The sequence below is a fragment of the Protopterus annectens genome, chromosome 2.part2 (assembly GCF_019279795.1).
Source record: "Protopterus annectens isolate FY-2018-M chromosome 2.part2, PAN1.0, whole genome shotgun sequence".
Lineage (NCBI taxonomy): Eukaryota > Metazoa > Chordata > Ceratodontiformes > Protopteridae > Protopterus > Protopterus annectens.
This window is the reverse complement of record NC_056730.1, coordinates 536,114,867-536,135,351: the sequence shown is the minus strand read 5'-3', so window position 1 is coordinate 536,135,351 and position 20,485 is coordinate 536,114,867.

The window sequence follows — 20,485 nt, the reverse complement described above, 5'->3', positions numbered from 1 at the left end:
TCATGGATATATGACTGAAAATTGGTAACACATTTGACAGTGCTTGAAAACAGTTTCAAGCTGATTCATTTATTTTTCATGCTAAGTGCAGTAAATATTGATAAAGCAAATAGGAGGTTAGATAATCTACTCTGTACTAATTGATAATTCAAAGGCGGCATCTTGCAATAATCACAAAGTAGCTGCCAAATCATGTAAAATGTAATAATATTATAGTTAATCTAAGAAATTTTGATCAGTATACAACTGATTAGAACACAAAGTTTCTGTTAATTTACTGAATTGCTATGCTTGTCAGAATTCTTTTTGCTGCTGTCTGGTATTGTAAACTGAACATTTTGATGCAGGAATAAGGTGTCGGACAATAAAATATTTAGGCTGATACCAGTTTTAAATGGTAACTGTTCAGCATGTTGAAAAAGATTTAATTTCTCATCAGAGCAGATTACCAGCTGAAAGAGTAACATTAGCACAAAAGTTGCTCAAAAATCATTCATTTTCCTCTGTCAGCTCATACCCCCATATCCATTATAACCCATTTCTCCTTCTACACAACAAACCTTTCTAACACTCCTCCTCAGTTTCCTTCCTATCTTAATCCCCACTTTAGATTTCACTTTCTTTCTTTCTCACCTTCCCCCTTTATCCATCCTCTTCAGAAACTCTCCACTGCTCTCATATAACCAGGTTGTATATCACTAAGTACCCTCATATTCTTATCGCCACTGTCCTAGACTCATCAGCTATACAATGCATCTATACCTCTTCTAGTTTTAAGTTCTATCTACGTACATACAGCTAAGCTCAATTTGATTTATTTCCAACATCTGTACTATAATCATCCTTACCCATATATTATAAGTCATATATAATTTCTACTTTTCACATATATTGCATATGAACTCTTTGAATACTAAATGTTTTATACTTGTAATTTAATACCATGGATAAAGTTACCATAAAAGAAATACCTTTTCTTTTTTTCTTTGTATAGTGTCACTACAGTAGATTTACCTGTTTGTATCTAAAAGTCTTATTAAGTATCTGTGTGAGCATCTTTGCAAAAAAATTTGCTTTGTCAAGAGTATCTTAAATGTATCTGCTACAGCTTTTCTCCTCAGGCTTATGCTAAAAATGGGCTTTGTCCAGTCAGACTTTCACAGTAAAGAACGACTTTGAAAAAATAAATAAATAAATAGATAAATAAATCAGTAAATAATTGTGTTCTTTTGTAAAACTTGTTTTGTTCTATTAGTAAAATGAGGTTCAGATAACCTGACTAGCCTAATAAACTTTATTTTCCATCATTATTCGAATAAGAAAGTCAAACCAAAAAGAAGTAGAAAATTATATAGCATTTTTAGCAATCTGTTGTTTCAGAGATATGGCCCATGCCAACAACATTCTGGATTTGAATAATATTATATATCACAGAGGACTGGTCAACAGAAAACAAAAAAACACAGTTGAATGGGTTGTCATTTCATAGGAAAGAGCAGGTTAGTATGAGAGACTTCAGAATTCCTCACTGATGAAGTCCAGTGATACACTAGCATAGTCATTTTTTTTCAGTGTTATTCATTTGAAGTTGTAGCTAATGACTTTAAAGTAAGTAGACTTGTAGGATGCATCTTAGCGGGTGAAGCTAACTTAAATGGAGTAAAGCTACATTTTAGTGAGGTCAGCTCTGAGCCTCTGACTACAGTTATATTGTTAAATAAGTGATCATAAACCACTGCATATAATAAGTAACTTCCAGCCATAACAAACAAAAGCATCATATCCCTTATCCCAACTATTGTAAAGGCATTGAGCACAATAATATGTGTGTTTGGCTGATGGAAAGCAAGGAATACTGTCCACGTTAATTTCTTCCGGCATTTTCCAACAGTAACTTATAAAGACAGCAACTCTCTCCCCAACTCCAAGTTAAGTACAATAGCACTTTGTAAAAAAGTTTGAAAATGATACAGCAAAGCAAAACTTCGGTCCCACCAATGAGCGTGTGACGGCTCAATAAATCCACGAAAAGCAGAGTTAAACTCACAGTTTAATGTATGGTAACACGAAACACACCATCAACGACAGCAAAACGAACTGCAGGATCCATACAAGTGCGTAGCACCATACAGAAGCCTACTACATCAAACGAGACAGTGCACAACAAAAAGAAACGCTAAAAGCAGAACAAGTTAAGCGCTTTCAACCAAATCTATGGTCTTCATCAGAACTAACGGTAAACACATTGAAAAACTCAATTTATAGATTCTTTGGCGCCAAAAACAACTGATTAAAATTTAAAGATACATTTCACTTCCTCTATGTGAAACATAAACAAGCCAAATGAAAACATTCATCTTTAAAAAATACTCATCATTAAAAATACGTCCTATAGAGAGCTTACAGATCATTGTATACTGCACAAGTGACATGTCAAAATATACACAAACTAATTACTGACTATACATGTGTGTTACAATAAAATATGAATAAAAATATGAATAAGAATAAATAATGAATGTGGAAACTTCTGTAATCAAAATATCTAACTCTCATGTAATTTATTAATAGGTGATTATACTGATGTACTAAAGTATATGAATTATAAGCTAAATACATTAAGAAAAATCTAAGTGAAGGATGTATATGATCATTAAATACTTAAATGTAAATATATTGTCTACGACTAGTATGACTTAAGTATGTTGGTAAAAAATATATATGTGTAAATATAATAGAGGTTAAAAATTTATTATAAAAAATATTTTCTTAAAAATGTGTTAAAAATTCTGTTTAAAAAATTCTGTTGAGAAATTCTATGGAAAATTCTATTGATAAATATTATTAAAAAATTCTATTAATAAACTCTATTGAAAGATAGACACATAATAATCAAATATGAAGGTCATGACCAGAGTGTTGCGTCGTAAATCTATATTGTGAACAATAATTCATGTATGATAAATATAAAATGTATTAATATGAAGGCTGTAATACTTGATAAACTATGTGAGTTGATCATAGATAATAAATAAATATAAAATATTAAATAATAATTAAATAAGTAAGGATTTAATAGAAATACACTCGTTCAGGCCTGGTGGATTAGTGGCATCAAGATACAGTTGCCACCAAGTTTCTTTGAAGGCTATTAAACTTTTAATGTTGCCTCCTCTCGGGTCATTCGGGATAACCTCTAAAATACTAAATTTAAATGTGTGTTGTGTTCCCTTTGCCTGTATGTGTCTATATAAAGCATTGTTAATATCTTTAGTCTTAATGCAATACATGTGATCATAAATGCGCTTCTTCAAATAACGCTCGGTTCTTCCTATATAAAATGCGGGACACACATCACACTTGGCCAGGTATATGACCTGTTTGGTATTGCAATTACCTGGTTGACTAACAATGATACTGTTGTGTCCATTTTTGAGATGTATCTTATTTGCGCCGGACATATATTTGCAGTAATTGCAACAACCACACTTTCTACAAGTAGTCTTTCTAGAGTGGTTAAAACCCAAACGTTTGGTGTAATGTTGTTGTTCTAATAACTTCTTTAAATTGCAGCCCATCCTATGAACAAAGTTGGGTTTAGTACCTAATATGTCAACTAACATCTGATCGTTGCTTATCAGGTACCAAAATTTACATATAATTCTTTTAATGTTATCCACACCTAAACAATAGGGTATTATGCATGCACGTTTGAAGCTGGGGTTGACTCCACATTCTTTAAGGATGGGTGTATTTTGAACAATACCTGATCCCAGTAATGGTTTGTATTTAATGCCTCTTTGGCTTATGACATAAGAAATCACTTCCTGCATCATGTCTAGGGGATAGCCTCTTTGACCAAAAAATTTTTGAATTAAGGTTAATTCCTTATACATGTCTTCCTCGTCAGAGACCATTCTGACTGCTCGAATAACTTGGCCTTTGAATACATTATATTTAACCTTGGGGGGTGGTGACTTGAAAAATCCAAATAATTGTTGGAGAAGGTCGGTTTCCTGTGAATTTGAGAGTATATTTTCCCATTGTCATTGACAATATAAGTGTCAAGGTATGGTAATCCCTTAGTATTGTGTGTGAAGGTGAATTTCAAAAAATCACTGCTTCCTTTAATGAAATCCATAAATTCTAGTAGTAATCCTTCGGTGGCCTGCCAAATAATGTAAATATCGTCCAAAAACCTGGAATAATATCGGACGTATTGAAAAAATTTGGATGGAAACAACACATTGTCTTCCCAGTTTAACATGACTAAATTGGCATAAACGGGGGCACACGCTGCCCCCATTGCCACTCCCTTTGTCTGTCTGAAAATCTCACCTTCGAAGTAAATAAAATTATTGTCTAATACTATAGCCATTAGTTCAGCAATCAAACATATGGAATCCCATTCCAAGTCAGTATGTTTGGTCAAAGAATCTATAAATTGAGTTTTTCAATGTGTTTACCGTTAGTTCTGATGAAGACTATAGATTTGGTTGAAAGCGCTTAACTTGTTCTGCTTTTAGCATTTCTTTTTGTTGTGCACTGTCTCGTTTGATGTAGTAGGCTTCTGTATGGTGCTACACACTTGTATGGATCCTGCAGTTCATTTTGCTGTCGTTGATGGTGTGTTTCGTGTTACCATACATTAAACTGTGAGTTTAACTCTGCTTTTCGTGGATTTATTGAGCCGTCACACGCTCATTGGTGGGACCGAAGTTTTGCTTTACAATAGCACTTTGGAAGAGAAAATTTTATGAATGAACACGTTCAACAAATGCAGACCACTATAACATGATACAGTCTGTTTCCAGGAGTACACTATGGAAGAAACCGCTAAACTAATTAACAATTGCATGACTGCTAGTAGTAGGATATTTCAGCTTATTTCCAACAGTAACACCTAAAGGTTGCATGCAATGGCAGACATTCCTCTACTCCTCCAGCAGCCACAATGTTATCACTTTGCTTTGAACTCACATGTCATTCCTGGACTGTAGTCTAGACAACCAACTTCCTTACAGGAGATGGACTCCTAATACCTAAATGCACTTGCGGCTTGAACTGTATCCCATGCCGCACAGTAGTGAAAAATAGTTTGGTGGCCAACAACATGAAGGCAGTCCTTCTTTTGGAATTTTCATTTGTTATTTTCTTCCAAAAAAACACCCAGTAAAGCCACACTATATTTTTATAATAAAAAGCCATACAGATTTCAAGCATAAAAAGTATGCTAGTAAAGACCAAAATTCACATTCATAGCTTTAGTATATATGTGTTATTTTCTTCTTGGTAAACTGACAGGACTGGAATTATTTATCCAAAATGGCCCTGATATTGTATGGCTAAGAAAAAAGCCAAAACAGCAAGCCTATTCTGCCAAAAAAAGCAACAGGCTGTACAACTAGCATAGTGCACCACTTAATAATGTATAAATTAAAAGTAGATTGATAACAGTGACACAGACCATGAGCTGGAATCAGAAAACATTGCTGCATCATAGTAAGTGAATTTGCATGATGATCAGTCACACAAAGGAGGTGTGCTATTCAAAAAACAAGCTGTCCGACATGGCCAGGCCAAGCAGCACTGTCAGGCACACTATACCCTAATGGCTGTATAATGACATGGTAATGTGCAACATTATTAAAATGAGCCTCTATGTATATGCTCATAAGGCAGAAGAAGATGGCAGAGTGATTCAGAAATGTGTAAATGCTGCACAACTGAGCTGCACCTGCGGTAAATTTTAATTCAGCCAAATGTTTGTGTTCAGAATGAGGGAATCATTAAGTAATGTTAGGGGTTGCCATAGCAATAGTAAATGAGTATTTGCAAGAAGCTCTTGCTCAACAGTGCATGATTCTGACCTCACTTAACATTTTATGGTCTCCACGACACTGACTTTGTGGACTAGTACTATGTAGATAGGGATACCATCCAAGAAATTGTGAGCAAGGGTCAGCCTCATCTAAAATCCACTGGAGTCATGGGCTACCTATTCCATTGGATACTGAGGTATATATATATATATATATATATATATATATATATAAGCTTTTCATATATTCATTACAGGGACCTATCAGTGACATCCTGGGGATATAGTGAGGGTATCTCAGGCATCTGCCTCAAGAATATTTCCTCAGTTTCCCAAAGCCATACTTGAATATGTGGGGGAGCATATGTGGTTCCCATGTACCACATAGGACAGAGCCAACACCACAGGGAAGTTCTATGATATAGGTCATTTCTCTGAGAAACTGGGGGGCATAAACTGTACCCAGATTGGCAAACGGTCCCACCTGGTAAAATGAGAAGGAGGTCTATTAAACCACACATGTATCACTCCATTAACTATCAGGTGGTCTGTAATGCTCAGGTTATCATCTACAGCTCATGTGCTAGTCAGAAAGGCAGTTTCCATGACTCCTACATATGACACACGTGTGACCTGTATCAATGGTTTGTAAGGGGTGACTTCCCACAGAAGTATCTTGTTAGTGACACCATATATGCCCTGGAACCTCAGCTCAGGACACTCATAGGAAATCCACAAAATCAGACAGACCAGTTTATGAATGCTCCCAGTCATGAGCAAGAAATCTTTTTAAGCATGTGGAAAATAGTGTCAGTGTGTGCAGGTTACATAATATCAATAATATCATACTTTCAAAATGGTTACAACAGGGTGGGCACTTGCAGGGGCAGCAGTCTCCAAGCACACCAACCAGTGTAGGCTGGACCAGATGAGGAGTAAGTAAAGGAGACAAGAGCAAGGAATGATTATGCCAGACAGAGGCAGGCACAGAATGCTCTGGCACTAATAAAGAGGCAACAGACTGCACATAGCTTTAAAAATAGTAGATAAGAGTAAAGCAGATGGACTGCAGTAAAACTGATGCATGTAAAAAACTTCATTCAGTTGTGCTTACCCATGCATAGGCTGTCCACACTGTACATCAGACGTAGGTAATCGAAGTAACAATGTACCAAGGGTAGGGCACAGGAGTAGATGGCGTTCACAGGGAAGTTTGGAGTGCTGAGTAGTATGAATGCAAAATGTGCTCTTCTGTTGAAATATCAGTTCTGAGAGGAGTAGGGAATTTAATGTAACACTCACTGAAAAGGGCTGACATCAATGAAGTTGTGTGATTTACTGGGGATTATGGTAGTGTGAGTGTGCATCTGCATGGACACACCCTCAGTGTAAAAACATCACTGTGGTTTGGTCTACTGCACAGAACAGGTCCATGACATAAGTGGAGAGGGTTCAGCATCCTGTGCAGGCAATCCATGAAAGCTGACTCTACCAGAAGTTACACTGGATGTATCATGACAATGACTAGATATTGGCGTGCTGCATGACCTTGCGCAATATCTGATACAAGGTGTACCACTGTGACAATAGCCATGACCAGAGAGGTGCACTCTTCTGAGTGTAGACACTTCCACAGTGGGTGCCACCCAGGAAGTGCTAGCACCATGTGAGTGGGATCTTGGTGGTCCACAGACACATTGGCAAACATCTGTGGATGTATTAGTTAACTGGCTCCATGGATGGACCCTCACCACTGGCAGGCAAGCCAGAGAAGACATTACACAGTGTGTGTGATTGATTCTATCCAATCAATCAGTATCTCTCCCATGGCTGTGATGCTACTAGTCTGTGCCTCCATGATGGCCTTACACATATGCTGGTCTCAGGCAGAGGGCAGCAACCATGTCTCCAGAAAGCACTATTAGCCACCCCCTTGTTTGGACCTCTTTGCCCAGGTGCAGATTCTAACATCTGTCTGCTAGAGGCCAGCACACTTCCCTGACTGACAGTGTCCCAGTTAACCTGCCTGTCCTGTGAGACATAGACAACCTGGGTATCTACAGGCATAGGAGCTGTATCCATATTTGTGCTGATGATGTGGTGGTGATATTCCCTGTGTCCTACACACACTCTTTACTTCCTGACTGTGTATGCATCTAGCATCCCTGCTAACATTATCAGAGGCTGTAGATCATCCATAATCAGGTGCGGGCAGTTGCACAGTGCTGGTTCATTGTTCACTGATGATATTTCCAAAGTCTGGGCCTATTATGGGCCATTTAAGAGTTTAACAAGATATAAATCAGACTCAAAAGCTCTGCCTGCTGTATTAAATATTCACATTTCATTTGTTATTTTCTTCCAAATTAAATGGCTTGCCCACAGTTCACAACTTGTGGGTGATATAATCAAACTCAAGACTGCAGAACTACTTTTTATTAAAGAAAAGACTACAGAACTATGTGCACTTGAAGCTTATATCCATTGTCTGATATGCTTAGCCATCAATCTGTGCTACTTTACACTATGTGGGTATGGCTGCCAGCAGATGGGAATGATATACATTACAATGAGACATGCAGACTTTTCCACAGTTGCTGTGGAATACTACAGAAACAGGTTTGTGTCACCATGCAAGAAAACTGAGATCATGCATATATGGCTATCAAGGAACAAGACCTTCAACTTCACGCTGCTGGCCCACATGACAGTAAAACACTATCCAATTATTTTATCTTGAAAGGAAAAAAACACCCAATAGACAGAGACAAATGTAGCCTACAAACTCTCAACCCAAGCAACTTTGGATTTTCGAGGACAAATCCTGCCAACTTAACCTGGTTAACTTTGTCAAGAAAGTTACTGAAGCAATGGATGAAGGCAAATCAGTACACAACACATATCTAGACCTCACAAAAGCATTCAGCACTATCCCACACTCAGGTATCATAGATGAGCTATGCCAGCATATATATATATATATATATATATATATATATATATATATCTGAACAGCATAATGCTGACAGTGAATACATCGACCACAAAAACAGAAATAAAGTTGACAAGTAAATGCATGTGCTCCTAGACTTAACCTCTGAGTATGCAAAAGAAAATAAGTGTTTTTTGCCTGTGGACAAGCCTTCCCGGCACCTTCCACCCCCTGCTAATTATAAGACCATCTTCAAGATCATACACTACCTGGGAAAGTGCATATTCCCCACCTTGGTATTATGTCAATCTTGCTAAAGTAGATCAAATTTCCTGTCAACCAAATGCAACAGGCAGGAAAGCTGTTGATTTAAACAGTTGTTGACTAATTTAATGGCTCCCATTTATATGTATGTATGTATGTATATATGGTTCCCTATCAGAAGCCTGAAACACTATAAGCCTGAAAATCAAAATCCTGAAAACTATAGACTGAAAGTTCAAAATCCTGAAAGCCCAAAATCCTGAAACTCAAAATCCTGAAAACACAAAATGGACATACTGACGTCATTGTGGCTTTGCTATTGTTAGCCCTGTGGTGTTGGGTCATGCGGTGGGTTCAGGTAAGTGTCTTGATTGGTTTTATGTTAGGGTTAGGCGGTTTAAGTGAGTTAGGGTTAGGGCAGGTTAGGCATGTATGCAATAGTGACAAATATTGGGGTTAGGGGTGGTTTAAGTGAGTTAGGGTTAGGGCGCGGGTCAGGTGAGTGTGCGATAGTGACGGACCTTAGGGTTAGGGTTAGGGTCAGGGTCAGTTGGTAGATATTAGTGTCTTTATAGTGACATATTAGCATTATTTGTGTTTTCAGGATTTTGAGTTTCAGGATTTTGGGCTTTCAGGATTTTGAACTTTCAGTCTATAGTTTTCAGGATTTTGATTTTCAGGCTTATAGTGTTTCAGGCTTCTGATAGGGAACCGATATATATATATATATATATATATATATATATATATATATATATATATATATATATATATATAATCTACGTGTGTGTGCGTGTGTATGTATATATATATCTATAGAGAGAGAGAGAGAGAGAGAGAGAGAGAGAGAGAGAGAGAGAGAGATGTCCGTATGTATCTGTATATCCCTTTGGCCTCTTTAGTCCATAAGGTTTTAAGAAAGTTTTTACATTTAAAAAATGAAGTTATTTATCTCCCTTGACATACTTGGATAAAGCTGTGACTACAACCCAATTAACTTGTGTTCTATTAGAGACGTGGACATCTGCTGGAATTGGCAGATAGCGAGAAGAGAGTGATATAGCATCACTGCTTCACTTCCTTTGTGAGGAGGGTGTGGGGCATGTGCCTAGTGTGTTTGGTCCCATTACAGTCCAAGTGGAGAATGAAGGAGACACGGGAGTGTTAGTTCTCAGTGGCAGGGCAGTCTAGAGGAGTTGTATCACTTGTGGAAGTGAATGATGCACAATTCCTTATAGCCATTCAATGCCAAACCTTGGATCACTTCAGTGGGCTTGTAACATGGGGTTAGTGCTAAAATAATAAAACAACTGATTGCTGTCTAAATGACTGCCCCTGCTGGTCAACCTACATCCCATTTTTAGGGGGGAAATAAATGGACCAACTAACCAAGAGAAGGGCTGATGGACATTAGGCATTATGGGACAAAAAATCATTACTTTTGAACTATATTACTGAAGAAAACTGAACTTTCTGTGGATTGTAAGAAGATCAAATCTTTCATTACTTAAGGAAAATGCAAATCATTTACTGTAAAGTCTGATACTTTGGCTATATAATCTGAAAACAGGATTCCCTGGAGAAGGCAGTGATTCTGGGAGACAGAAATAGGGATAGCAGAAGCTAAGATGGATTGAAAGTATTAAGGATAAAGCTAGGTGAATGTGAATTTAACTCTGAAAAAGCTAAGAAGTTAGCTGAAATTTGCATGGAATATACCTACAAATGCACCACCATATACATAACGTTAAAAGGAATATGAGTTGACAACGGAAAACTTAAGCAGAGGAATAGGCTTCCTGTTTTAATTTGTTTTAGATAGTTCTATTCCAGAAAGTTTGGAGAGTTGGGTCAACTGTGGAAGAAGGAGAATGCTATTTCTACCCAATAGCAGTGCTTCTGTGTCTCAGGTAAAGTGTTTTAAGAAGTAAGCACCCTACACTATACTGCACAGTATTAAAGCCACCATTCTGTCAAAGCCAAATGTTTCTACAAGCGTTTGCCCCTGCATTTACAATGAAAGAAACAGCTGATAAACAATCAGAAAAATTAGATAGAAAAAAAAAGATTACCCATCCCATAAAGTGCAATGAATGGGTTGTAATTTGATTTCAGGAACTATGGTGAGCAATTCAGTTTTTCTGTGGTGATTGCAGAATTTTAAACCAAACTGCTACTGCAGAGATTTATGTTGCCTCAAGTAGAAGAATTGATTGATGACTCTGTTAAGTTCTGGGACTGTGTCTTCAAAAATTGATTTTGTGTTTGTTTATTAACAAGTATTGCTTGATAATTCAGTGATTACATAACCATTATTACACACACAGGCTAATTTGTGTATAATTGATTGCCATCTGGTGTGAGTTCTGAACCTTTCATTTTCTGAACAATGAAGTAAAATTTGCTGAAAGATTTGAATGAGATGATTTACCAAGATTATTTATTAGTTACTGCAAAACATTTCTTTGTGTTTCAGTGACTTACAGACAGCCTGCAAAGAATGTAAGAATCTGGTCTGAGAGTTAAAAATCAAAATGCAGGTTTGACAACTTTAAATATTTGCAGCATGTTACGGATAAAAGAGGAGTTTGTTCTTTGGTTAAGAGAGGATTGATGAAGCACCCCTACACCTCCACCCCCAAACAGACACACATGTATAGTTACATCAAAAGTTGCAAGCAGTCATTCGTTTGATAAACCACTATGGAAAGTTGGTGCAAAATCCTTGGCACTGGAAATGTCAGAGAAGAATGAACTAAAGTGATGTAAACAGGTATTAAAACGTGATAAAGTGTTGGGACATTATGACCTAGACCTGACACATACTAGTCTGGCTTGCTTTTGTATATGATACTGGAAGTGTCATTATTGTGTTTAAAAACATTATACCCTCATCTGAGGAAAACCTACTGATTATGCCTCATGAATGCTCTTCTCAGCAGAAAGAAAATATTCCCAAACTGAAAAATAAGCCTCATTTTTGATTTTTGCAGCAAAGAAATGTCATTGCTACCTCTGGTATAGGAATTTTAAGTTAGTTCCTGTCAAAACACTGTTAACTTTCTTTGGTAAATGCAAATAGTCTGGACATTATGACAGCAAAATGTATTCAGAAATAGGAAATCTTATTATCTTCATACAATTAGACTGAATACAGAATGTCAAAAGTATGTGGCAATGCAGAAGGTTTCTCAAGAATTATGCTATTACAAATTAGTGATAAAATAACAGGAGGTATGACAAAGTACATAAATACTCGTCATTTTCAGGAAATTTTGCTGACTGATAAAATGATAGCTAGAATGACAAAAACTGAAAATGAACTTTTGAAAGTATTACATTACATGATGCAAGGTTAGCCTCATAGAGTAGATCATCATCTTCTTTTGGCTGTTCCCGTTAGGGGTCGCCACAGTGGATCATCTGTTTCCATTTCTTCCTGTCCTCTGCATCTTGCTCTGTCACACCCAACCACCTGCATGTCCTCTCTCACCACATCCATAAACCTTATCTTAGGCCTTCCTCTTTTCCTGTTACCTGGTAGCTTCATCCTTAGCATCTTTTTCCCAATATACTCAGCATCCCTCCTCAACACATGTCCAAAGCAACGTAATTGTGCCTCTCTGGCTTTGTCTCCAAACCTTCCAACCTGGTGTGACCCTCTAATATACTTATTTCTAATCCTGTCCACCCTAGTCAGACCCAGTGCAAATCTTAACATCTTTAATTCTGCCACATCCAGCTTAAACTCCTGCCTTTTTGTCAATGCCACTGTCTCCAACCCATATAACGTAGCTGGTCTCACTACCCTCTTGTAGACCTTCCCTTTCACTCTTACAGGTACTCATCTGTCACAAATCACTCCTGACACTCTTCTCTACCCACTCCATCCTGCCTGTACTCTCTTCTTCACCTCTCTTCCACACTCACTGTTACTCTGAACTATTGACCCCAAGTATTTAAACTCATCCACCTTCACCACCTCTACTCCTTGCATCCTCACCATTCCTCTATCCTCCCTCTCATTCACACACATATATTCTGTCTTAGTCCTGCTGACCTTCATTCCTCTTCTCTCTAGAGCATATCTCCATCTCTCCAGGGTCTCCTCCACCTGTTCCCTATTCTCACTACAGATCACAATGTCATCTGCAAACATCATAGTCCACGGGGACTCCTGTCTGATCTCGTCTGTCAACCTGTCCATCACCATTGCAAATAAGAAAGGGGTCAGAGCTGATTCTTGATGTAACCCCACCTCCACCTTAAATGCATCCATCACTCCCACCGCAGACCTCACCGCTGTCACACTACCCTTGTACATATCCTGTACCACTCTTACATACTTTTCTGACACTCCTGACTTCCTCATACAATACCACAACTCCTCTCTAGGCACCCTGTCATATGCTTTCTCTAAGTCCACAAAAACACAGTGCAGCTTCATCTGAACATTTATGACACCCCATTAAGACCTATAGTGGATGCCAAAGTATCCAAGACTTTTCCTTTGGCAAAGTTTGCAGACCATTATTACAAAGGAGTCCTTGCTAAACACAAATACCTTTTTAAGGATTCTTGGGACTTTTTGTTCAAGGTTTCAAATGACCTTTTCTCTGATAACTTGTTGTTTGTTACCATTGATATTCAAGACTTATTTTCAGCCATCCCCCATGAAAAAGGCTTAGAACTGTTTGATGATTTTTCTGTTCCAGCTCGGCCTTGACCACAACAAACTCCTCATGATAAGAACACTTATGGAGACTATTCTTAAGAATAATTTTATAACATTTGAAAACCCGCTATTTAGGCAGAAGAAGAGGGTGACAATGGGGGTTGTTTGTGCCCCAATATTTGCCAATGCAGTTCTTGCACAATGGGAAAACAACTTGGTCTTCACTTTGGATTTTGTAGATAGCTGGTTCCTGTACAGGCATATTTTTGATTATATAATTATCTTTTAGACTGGTACAAGGGACAGGTTATATCATTTTTTTCCATTTTTGAATGAAAGTACCCATTTTTTTTTAATTTACAATGGAGGTACATGAAGACAGAGTTAATTATCTTGATGTTTCTTTATTTAAAGCTAGAACTCAAGGGAAATTTGAGTCTACTTTGTATAGGAACCTACTTACTCAAATTCCCTTCTCCATTTTGGACGTTGTCACCCCTTCACCAATAGACGTCTTTGGTGAAGAGACAGTGTGTTAGATTGGCCCGTACGGATATTATGTCATGAGATAGCCAACAAAGGATCCACCTTAACTGCAACATGCAAAGAAACATTTCCTTGCAGAAAATGCAAATTCTGTTCATACATTGACTCTAGTAACTGCTTCATACATCTAACTACTGGGAGAAATTATATGCTTGACACATATGCAGATTGCAACACCAAAAATATTACATACATTGCAAGCTGTAATACAAGCATTTGTTTCTATGTTGGAAAAACTAACAGACCCCTCAAGGACATAATTTTATACCACCTAAGTGATATAAGGCTCCAAAATAAAACCAATGTCTTAACTCAATGTATTTCTGCTCATCCTGGCCATAAATTTCATTTTATGGTGCTGGACATTATAAAAGAGAGTCCAAGACATGATGTTATAGTTAATAGAACTGAGATAAATGAACTAAGATGGATCACAGACTTACAGGCTGATAAAGCACCAGGACTGAATGGAATAGCTCATTTAAAATCCCTATTAAAAGGGCAGAAACTAAGAAGATTAAATCTTAACCTTGTTGGTTCTTTAAGATATCAGAGCACTTCTGAATTATTTAAGTGTAGCTGTCTCTTATATTCTAGAAGATCAGAGGAAGGCATCAACCTGAAAGTGCTTATCTTAGAGCTCTTATACATATATTTTACCACATTTTGTGATTTTTTACGACTTTTATGTTTGCTATTAAAGTTTACATCTGATTTTAGTTGTGTACCATCCTCTCCATGGTTGCAGCATTTGATTTTACATTTGTTTGATTCTGTATTTTAATCAAGCTGCATTCAGCAGTTTCTGGTGTGCTTTGCCATATTGTTTGTGTTATTTTTTTGCTCCAGTACTGCACATGGCTGAAGGAGGAGAAATTGAACTTAACTACTGGCCAGAAAAGGTTAAATTTCCCGCTCCATTGAGGAAGATTAGAAAGGTAAATCGCATTCTAATGAACCAAGCAAATCCTTTAATACAACTGAATTTAACTGACGAAATGTCTGGATCTCCAACAGTACTTGTGAATTCTGAAACCTATGACAAGATTTTTACTGAGGTAGTAAAAGCAGCTTTCAAGTTAAAAAGACTCCAGTGGCAGTGCTTCTACTTGGAAGCCTGCCTACACCACAAGATACTATCTCGGGGCTTAAGAGTTAAATGTATGCCAATTTATGGTAATGTATATCATGAACTTCTGGGAAAGTGGCAAGCAATTAACCTGGAAACTAGTTTCTGCTACATTAGACTCTTAACTGAATATTTTCAGCCTCTCAAGGAGGAGACAGCAGCTTTTATTGAACAAAAGCAAATGGAACTTGAAAATTCGGCTTTAACTGAAGCCTTCCTTCTTAGAATTGAAGGATTACAGCAGGGATTAATGATTTATGATGACAAGTTACTAGGTATCAAAACTAAAAAGCTGTCTAGGGACTACAAAGATTTTATGGATGGTAATATTTTTGAATGGCCGAGATCTACTGATTCTGTACAGAAAAGAAATGTGAGAAATGCTGACACTACTATAGCTGAGCAAGGACATGCCCACCATCATGGCAGCATTTCTGATAAGAATACTGAAGCAGTCACAATTAGGAGAAATTGTGAGAACGACCAAAAGAAAGATGATATTTCTTATACTGATTTACCCAAAGATAGCACAGTCATTCGTAAGACCAATTTGAACTCCAAAATTCATGAATTAAGTATTATAACTCCACAGATAAATGTAAGTGACAATAACACAGGAGCTAGGCCTAAACATTCTACCAAGAGCACTTCAGTTTTTCCAGTGTTATCAGTCTTAATGAAAAAAAGATTCATATTACAGAAGGGATAGTTCAATAAGCAGAAGCAGAAAGAGGAAGACGTTTTCAATGTAAGAGACCACATAGTTCATGAATCCTTTGTCATTAACATATCGGGCCATACTTTAAGTGAAACCCAGAAACAATTACTTGATAAAGGTCTATCTTTTATACCAGCACATCCTTCTAAGCTGAGTGAATTTGTGATAAATATTAAATGCTTTGGAAGAAATATCCTTCTTAAGAACACTTTTGATAATACAAGCTACATTGATCAAACTGATGCAGCAAATATTTTAAAGAAGCCTAGCACTTTTATTCCTGCTTCTCATCCAGCAGTAGAAATGCTTATAAAAGTATGTGAGAAAAAGGTATCCAAACTTCATAATGAGAATAACTGGAAGGATTTCTATAATTTAAACTCTGGAAAGAAACAATCATTATTAGAATTGATGAATCATAATGAGATCATGATTAGGCCTGCTGACAAGTGTGGTGCAATTGTAGTCTTGGATAGATCCATGCACCACAACAGGATGTTAGAAATGTTTGAAGATGAGAAAACTTATACTGAAATCCACAAATGGGAAATAAATAAAATTATACATCAAGTGAAGGGCAGTTTATTTGATTTATTGATGACACGTACCATCTCACAAGGACTATTTGATTATTAATTGGTTGAACAGCCTCTGATACCCACTATTAATGGTCTACCTAAAATACATAAGGATAATCGAAACCCACCAATGCACCCCATAGTGTCTAATGGAGGATGTCTCACCAAACCTTGCTCTATTTTTGTGAAACATAAACTGAAGTTGGCGATCCCCAAAGCAGTCACTGGATTGACTGCCACTTCTCACTTTCTTAGAACATTATCTGCCTGTTACAAGTCTTTGGATAAGAAAACTTATATAAGAATGATGACGATGGACATTAAAAGTCTTTTCACTGTAATCCCCAATGATTTTGGGGTTGAGGCAGTCCGACAATTCTTAAGAAGTGAAAAGATCTTTGACTACAGCACTATTGCCTTGATTTATTACTATTACTTTATTAGAGCTAATTTTGAAGAACAACGTTTTTACATGTGATGACAAATACTATCTGCAGAAATGGGGAGTTGCAATGGGCACACTATGTGCCAACAGTTACTCTAATATAGTTCTTGCCCATTGGGAATCCACATATGTATTCAATACAATGAATCAGTGGTGGAAGTACATGCCGTAAAGAGATTTGTGGATGACATTTTTTTTCTGTGGAGTGGTGATACACAAGAACTTATGAAGTTTGTAGACTACTTGAGCAATGCAACATCTTTTCTACTATTTGAGGTCAATAGCTCTAGATGAAAAATGAACTTTGTGGGCATTATCTTTCAGATAGACACAGACTGTAGCCTTGATACATCCTTGCACAAAAAAGATTGCTGGAGGAACCACTTGTTACATAGAACAAGCATGCATCCCAGGCATATCTATCCAGATGTCATCAAAGGGCAACTGTTGAGAATCTCCAGGATCTGCAAAAATGAGCAGGATTATGAAGATGAGATAGAACAACAGAGAAGAGATTTAAAACAATGAGGATACAAGGATGAGGAAATTCAGGAAAAAGTCTTGAAAAAAGGGCACTTAGGCATACAAGAGGTATGCCTTATTTCACTAATGGCATCAGGCAAGATGAAACTGAGAAAACAACAGGAAGAAAGGATTATGTTGAAGGATTAAGATGCTTAATGCCTTATAGCAATGATGCAAAAGAGGTGTATCAAGTTATAAGGAACAATTTGAAGATTCTCATAGCAGATGAAAATATCAAACCTATCACTGGTGACAAACCCTGGTTTTGTTTTAAGAATAGAAGGAATCTGAAATGGATATTACCTCATGAGAAAGCCAAAAAGGATCCACCGTAAATTCACCACATAAAGGTACATGCCTTTACAGAAGAGGCAAAGTCTGTTCATACTTTGATTCTAGTAACTGCTTCAGACATCCAACTACTGGGGGAAAATATATGCTTGACACATACGCAGATTGCAGCACCGGAAACATTATATACATTGTATGCTGTAATACATGCATTAATTTCTATGTTGGAAAAACTAACAGACCCCTCAAGGACAGAATTTTACACCATCTAAGTAATATAAGGCTCCAAAATAAAACCAATGCCTTAAGTCAGCATATCTCTGCTTATCCTGGCCATAAATTTCATTTTATGGTGCTGAACATTATAAAAGAGAGTCCATGAGGTAGTGATATAGTTAATAGAACTGAGATAAATGAACTAAGATGGATCACAGACTTACAGGCTGATAAAATACCAGGACAGAATGGAATGGCTCCTTTAAAATCCCTATTGAAAGGGTAGAAACTAAGAAGATAAAATCTTAACCTCATTGGTTCTTTAAGATATCAGAGCACTTCTCAATTATTTAAGTGCTGCTGTCTCTTATATTCTAGAAGATCTGAAGAAGGCATCAAGCCAAAAGTGTTTATCTTAGAGCTCTTATACATATATTTTACCATGTTTTATTTGTGATTTTTTTACGACTTTTATATTTGCTAACATTTACATCTGAGTTTATTTGCATACCATCTTCTCCTTTGTTGCATCATTTGATTTTACATTTGCTTGTCATTTTAACATTTTTCATTTTTATTCTTTAATGTTCCTTTAACATAATTGAGCTATTAGGTGCTCATTGTTGTTGGCCATGTTGTTTTATGTTTGTATAATAAAGCCAGCTAATGGTGTTTTTAGTTATACTGATGAATGAGCTCAATCATTTTAATAATGGACATACAGTTTTGATTTCCTTTTGTCCTTGTTTTTAATTCTAACTGTATATATATTAATGAAAAGAAGTAAAGTTAGATGTTTGTTACTGATTAGAACAGTTTAAAAGGTTTACAATGAATAAAAAACTTATAGAAGAAATTAGCAGCTGCTCTGTGCTGTGAATTGCCTTTTTCACATGCTGTAATCAAATTCTAATGTCAAGATACGAAGCTTAAATGAGAGAAACAGTGTACAATGGCTAAACACACATTAAAATTAAACAGGAATTCTTTTATATATAGTTAAGATTTCTTATAATACTAGAATTTATAAGAACAGCAAACATCTTATGAATAATATGCAAATGCAAAAGGAATAAAATATCTACTATGTAAGATTAATAAAAGAGCAGTATCAGTATATTAAGAAATATATATACACATACAGTAATCTCTAATAGAGAGCGGGTGATTAAATATCTCTTTAATGGGAGATTTTAGACATACAAATTATATACAATAAGGCAGACTATTAAAGTGCAAATAAGGCAGAAATATCTATGTAAATAACAAACTACTTATAAGGAAGATATGCATTATATATACCTGCATATGGCAGAAATGTGAATGTACAAAATCTTATATAATTTACGTAGAAAATCAGATAAACATATTTGGAATATCCTGATAACTGAAATTTAAACTTGGTAATATGAACTTTGATGTTTTTTGCATAGTGCATATTAGATTCACTAAAACTACCCAAAATAACTAATTTCATAAGTCAGAGCTGAAATGTGAGTGTTATATTGTTGAATCAGTACATCCATTTTTTGATAGAATGTAAAGTAGAATTTTTAAATATGTTTGAACCAGGGAACAGAGAATGGGATGTGAATTAACTACATTGTAACTTTTGTATACAGCACAGACTGTATTTTTATTCCATAGAAATAACAAGACATTCTTGTCTTGTTAGACGTTGCCTGTTCGATTCTCAGTTAGAGCGTCTTCTGTGTGGCGACATGTGTGAATGGGCATTCCTTCCTTGAAGGTTGTGCATTAGGCCCAGCAAGCCAGCACATAAAAAATCTACTGCCAATCATTAGTGGACCGGAGTTCTGCTGTGGCGACCCCTAACCTGGAAAAGCCGAAAGACAAACAAACAAAACAGAAATAACAAGACATTCTATTTGACCTTAGTAATGCTCATATTTTTAATTAGTTTAATAACCTAAAGGATTTTAAATGTTTTGATATTTATCATATGAGTGTTACACAATTCTAAGATATAGACACTTGTACTTTGAAATTAATTCAGAGCTTGTGTTAGATCTGTAAAATAAGTATATATCTTTTAGCATGATAGACATGTATGTGCATTGATTTTCCTTTTGTATAATAGTTTAGTATGGTAAGATTATCACTCACCTGTAACTTTACATATATCTTTATCTCTCCAGGTCTCACTCTCTTCTATGTATTTATTTGGAGATTTAGTTATAATAATGTTGAATGAGCAAATAATTCAGGAATATATAATGGATAATCTGTACTACTATTACATAATTAGGTATATAGTTAACTATTTTTTTGGAATATTTAATATTAATGATTAATAGAAGAGGGTTATTAAACTTTTATGTAAT